The 6096-nt window shown below is 36.1% G+C and overlaps 1 non-coding gene across 1 annotated transcript; it reads left to right on the top strand.

The window, feature by feature from the left end:
• Nucleotides 1–5531: 5531 nt before the first annotated feature.
• LOC124891940 lies at nt 5532–5642 on the top strand. Its single transcript, XR_007049964.1, has one exon. It is a non-coding gene; the product is annotated as a small nucleolar RNA R71 (small nucleolar RNA).
• Nucleotides 5643–6096: the final 454 nt, after the last annotated feature.

Here is a 6096-nt window from a genome sequence, read left to right on the forward strand (position 1 = left end):
ATTAATGTTTTGAAGAACACCCATGCTACTCACAAGAATCAAGATGCGGCAAAAATTAAGTAATAACAACCATGCCATACCAAGATCACACTATCTGAACAAGTCAGTGACTAGAAACATACCCAGTGTGCCCTCACAACAAAGAAATACCTTTTTCACTTATATCAAAATTCACATACATAAACATAGGGACAATCACAAGACTCACTCTCAGAATAAAGTTCCACACACTGCATGTCAAATGTCATATGCTTTCCCTTGTAGTCAGTACCCAAGTCTTCAGACAGGTCAGTTAGGATCACTATAGGACTTTTCTTAAGCTTGTAATGTAGGTTAGGGCTGGTATGATATTCATGGATATTTTAGAGTGACTATGCCTCCTTGACACTACACTAAACTCTTAGGGTTTCACTTACCAACCTTATTTTCTTCCTCTCTTTTATTGATAACATATACTCAAGATGGATGCGGTCTTTTTAATCATCATATTATCCTTTTATCATCTTTAACACAGCTTTCTCTTTTCTTATTCCTTTTTCACCGCACCTAACTTTTTATTCTTTTCTCTTATTCTACCTCTCTTCATGCTCATTTTGAATCATGCACCCGTATAATAGCTACTCTTAACTTAGGTTGTTTGTCTAAGTCAAGATGCAAAGTGTCCAAGGAGACTAGAGCCAAAACAAGTTCATTGTGAGGAAAACAGGAAGGTGAGAGGTTTCACAGAAAAAAACAGGCATATAGGCTCAAATCATGTGTGTCTACTATTTGCAACCAATAGGTGTTAATTAAAACTTTAGAATTATCAAGAGATCCTACCACCTATTGAATCTTGAATACTTAGAACCTCATCAAGACCTAACCCTAGATCCCATAATTTCGGTTAAGGAAGTTTAGCCACTCATGATGCAATGAACGAAACACATAATTGAATTTATGATTTGAAAGATAAACTTACAGTGATGAATAATAACCAGTAAATCTTAGATTAGATCACAAAGGAAAATCCTAAAAATACTGATAATAATCTCTCAAAATAGTTGTATTGTTAAAGTTTAGGAGTAGAGAGAGAAAATATCAGATTATGTTGTCAAAACTCAAAGTGTTGAATAATGTCTTGAATCCCCCTTAGAAAACCCTAAAACAAAGCTTTAAATAGTTTACCCTATTTATGGAAACAAAATCAAGGTTACAGCTTTTCCTCAAAATAGACGACGATATCCGTGATAGCTTATCAGGAGTCTGACGACTTATCATGGATGTCGTCAGCTTTTTTTCACTTTTGGAGTCTAAGACTGACGACGACGATGATGGCTTATCAGTATTTTAATGGCTTATCAAGAACATCGTCACATTCCTACTCTAATTCTCATGTCATGTCTACGTCTGACGGTATCCTTGACGCCTTATCACCATCTTGACGGCCTATCACAAAATATCATCAACTCTTCCAGCTAAAACTCATCTCCTATTTAAGGCTGACATTGTCTTTGATAGCTTATCACTAGGCTGACGACTTATCATGAATGTCGTCAGCCACACTTTTCTTTTATTTGCTTCACATTTCAGCCATTTTGCTTCCATTATTTTTTGTTCCCCTGCATCTCAACATTTACTGCAAAATCAAACTAAACTAATTAAAAACAGCTAAATTTGCTCAAGATCTTGCAACTATTTAGAGTTAAAATCCTCAAATGTGTTAGCATAGGCTCACACATCAACAAACCACCAAATCTAGAGTTAATTACCAAGGCATTATGAAGTGGTAGCGCATACCGACTATAGCTTGCAAACAATGTCATTAGCCAACACTTAGGAGATTCCCATGTACCACATAGGATTTCTAATCAATCAAAACCATGGCCACCAAGGCCTTTACAAACTATTTAATTCAATCAAACCATTTAGGGTTCCATTACCATATTATGCAAGGTAAGGTTTTCAATAAAAGTCAAACTATGTGACAAAAACATTCTCATTGGCATTTTAGCAAACATGTTGAGGGAATATAGTTTCAAAAACTAAAATCAAGAACCAATTAACCATTCCCATGCAACCACATGTTCAAACCAACATTATAATATGAAAACCGTAAATAAACATAGGAAAACATCATCCAACCATTAGACTCTTTACTCTAAGCATAAAATGTTGAGGTGACGCTACACTTCTACTAAATACAAGACACTAAAGCTAGTACTATAATGATTACACTGAATGCGAGTTTCTACACAAAATATGTTACAAACACAATTGAAAGCTCATGAACACTACTCCGAAACACCCTAGCCTTAAGAATTGACCCACCTAAGTGGAAAACTCATGCTTATCATTCAATAAAGGACATCATACAAATCACCCACATTCATCAAACATGTGCCTCTCACAACAAGAGAGTTACCCATAAACACTCACAATAATGCAATTTATAACAAAATAGGTACAAGAATCAAATTACACTCACTCTCACAAAAGATTCACAAGCTACACACAATGAACCATAGGCTTGACCTTAGTGTAATTCTCCACTAATAGTCCAATGTAAATCTTAAGATCAATTAGGACTTTTTCAGGTTGTAATGTAGGCTAAGGGATGGGCAGGAACTATTTGGGAATAGTGACTAATATCTCTAAGCGCTTTAATACACTACATTATACATTAGAACCAATCTCCAACAACCAATTTATATTATTTTTTGTCTACCCCATTCTTTTATATTTGCCCCATCTCTTTTAAGCATTTTCATAAATACTTGGTGGACGCATAGTTTACTACCACAAGAATCAATTTTTCTCATTATTTTCTACCATGGCAATATTTATATCATCATTTATATCACATCAATCCACCATACATCAATTATAAACACCAATAACTATTACCTTGGGGCATCAATTTCACCTTTTTCTCCTTATTTCTCAAACTCTTTACTAATTCAAATTTTTTTTCAATTAAAGTACTTAGGAGATTTTTGGATTAAATTATGGTCTATCAAAGAAGGGATTAGGATAATTATAAGGCTACTAAATAAAATAAGCTAAAGGCTCAATGGGGGTTAACTAGGATAATGCACAAAGGTGGGTAAAAAAAGGTAAAAATAAGGCTATCAAAGAAATGCCTAAATCATCTCCTAAACCCACATTATTTATTTTGCTTCACACACACACCGGGCAAGTTCTAGACATCACATGCAACAAGGAATATACAAAAAAACTTAAACACATGGCACATGCTCAACTCAATAGGATCATCATAGACTCACAACCAGCAATAGCATGAATTCAAATTTAAGCCACAAAACTAGAGTCACAAACATGAGCCTAAGAGTTTCAAAAGTAGCAATTCACATAATTCAACATGCTTTTACCAACAAACTCACTTGCATCATGCAATCAAAAATAGCACCAATAAGAATATCTTACTTATTCCTAACCTAAATAAATTTAAATTGAGCCAAAATTTGAGAATTTTCCTACCCCACACTTAAAAATCTACTTTGTCCCCAAAGGGAATATAAAAGAAAAAATATAGAAATACTCCATGAGGCTTCTAGGCCTAGCTAGTAGCATCTTCACATAAAGGAGATCCATGGGACCTCACACTCAATTTTTGCCATGCACCAAGCTCAAGTTTATGGTACTCAGACTTCCCATTAACCTGTGACTTAACCAAAAACAAAAACTACATGAAACAAAAACTAAACACTGAAAAGAAAACATACCTTAACTTGGGTTGCCTCCTAAGCAGTGCCTGATTTAGTGTCGTGCCATTACCCATATCAACTCAACCATATTTCTTCACCCTTTTACTCCCTTTTGAGAGCCATTTTTTCATTCGTTTCAAACCTCTTTTACCTTTTAACATATTGGGAATTCGTGGTTTCATCTTATGCCACTCAATCAGGTATTTAAAAAAGGTCTTTAGAGGCTTAGGCACCCCACACTCATCCCTTTTAAACACATTGATCATGCATAAATCTTTATATAAGGAATTTTCAATGAGGTCCTTGTAAACATCAAATACCACCCCTTCATCATCTACTCTCATCTTAAGTGTGCCTTCTCTAACATCAATCAAAGCCCCTCTGGTCTCTAAGAATGGGTGCCCCAAAATAATAGGTACCTGTTCGCCTGCCACAAAATTAAGAACTAAAGAATCAGCAGGAATAACAAATTTATCAACCTTTAAGAGGACATCCTCAATTATTCTTTTCAGATATGCCATGGAACTGTCTGCTAGCTACAAAACCATAGTGGTCGATCTAGGCTTTCCCAAGCCCAATTTTTCAAACAGAGATAGGGGCATCAAATTTATGCTTTCCCCTAAATCACTCAATGCATGAACCTCTTTACTCCTAATTTGAATAGGGATGGAAAATTTCCATTGATCTTTCAATTTCTTGGGGATTTTCTGTGTCATTACCGTACTACACTCTTCAGTGAGTGTTATTGCTCTAACATCTTACAATTTTACCTTTTTTTCACCACATCCCTCAAGTACTTTGCATACTTAGGAATACTCTGCAAAACATCTAGCAAAGGTAGATATATATGCAACTCTTTGAATGTGTCATTGGACTTTTTAAATAATGCATCCTCCTTCACTTTAATTGACTTTTGAGGGAAGGGTAGTGGCAGGCCCTTCTTCACTTCTTCTTTTGCAACTTTTTCCTTCAGGTACTCAGACTTCCTTGAATTTTTAGCAACTCTATCAAAAACCTGTTGGGTCACCACCTCAGCATCTACCTCTTTTGTTGCCTTGGGAGGTTCTTCATGAAGCTCTTTACCACTCTTTAAGGTGATTGCATGACTTGTTTTGGATTTTTTATATCAGAGGGCAAACAACCTTGTGGTCTGGTATTTAACGCTTGTTGTATCTGCCTAACCTGCAACTCTAAATTTCTCTGGGCTACTTTCTGATTCTATAATTCCACCCTTTGATTATTCAAATCTGTAATTAATTATGTTTGACCAGCTACGAGTTGGTTCAATATCTCTTCCATGTTGCTAGTTGATTGACTCGATTGGGCCTGTGGCTGTGGGATTTGCTATTGTTGCGCGTTCCAAGGCTGAGTCTTCCACTTCATGTTGTAGGCATTACCATAATTTGGCATTTGAGCATTGCCTACATACATCACAGATTCTAGATTTGAAGCACATATAGTAGCCATATGACCACTATTTCCGCATACTTCAGACCAACCTGTAGCTTGTTGGATGGCATTGACTATGGTTGCAGGTTGTGTTGCTCCTAATTTCATGTTACAGAATGATATATTGATCAAATTTTGTAGTGCAGAAATTTGAGCTGATAGGGATATGAATTGGTCCACCTCCAACACACCCGCAATTCTTTTCGTGGCACTTCTAGAATCTGAATGCCACTCTGGATTTCCTTATGCTGTGCGGTTTAGCAATATGTATATATCATCATAAGTTAGCTCTAATATTTGACCACCTATGGCTGAATCTAGCAAAATCTTTGTATTGTGATCAAGAGCTTCTACAAAAGTATGAGCAAGTACCTCATTAGACTATTAATGATGTGGACAATCTCATAGAAGATCCTTGAAATATTCCCAAGCTTGATAAATATTTTTATCAGACTTCTGTTTGAAGCTTATTATCTCACTGTGAAGTCTCGTAGTTTTGACTTATGGAAAGAATCTAATGAGGAACTTTCTGGCTAAGTTATCCCATGATGTGAGTTAATTGGTCGACTCCGCATTCAACCACTTTTTAGCTTCCCCCAAAAGTGAATAGGGAAATAGTGTCAGCCTTACATAATCTAGATTCATCCCAGTCGGAGTGAATGTATCAGTAAGCTCAATGAAATTCTATAAGTGGACTTATGGATCCTCGTGAGAAAGCCTTACAAACTGTCCACTGCTAATAAGAAGTTGCACCATACTGTGTTTCAACTCAAAATTTGCCCTTGCTATCGGTCTTTGAATTGAGGAAGTTAAGTTCATTAGAAGTGGGACTGCCACTTCCCTAACCTTACTACCAGATGCTTGTTGTTTAGCTATAGGAGCAAGATTCTCTAGGTTTTCTTGGAATTGCATAATTCTGAGGAGAAGGATTGCTTCTCTACTG

This window comes from Capsicum annuum, chromosome 1 (assembly GCF_002878395.1).
Source record: "Capsicum annuum cultivar UCD-10X-F1 chromosome 1, UCD10Xv1.1, whole genome shotgun sequence".
Classification (NCBI taxonomy): Eukaryota; Viridiplantae; Streptophyta; class Magnoliopsida; order Solanales; family Solanaceae; genus Capsicum; species Capsicum annuum.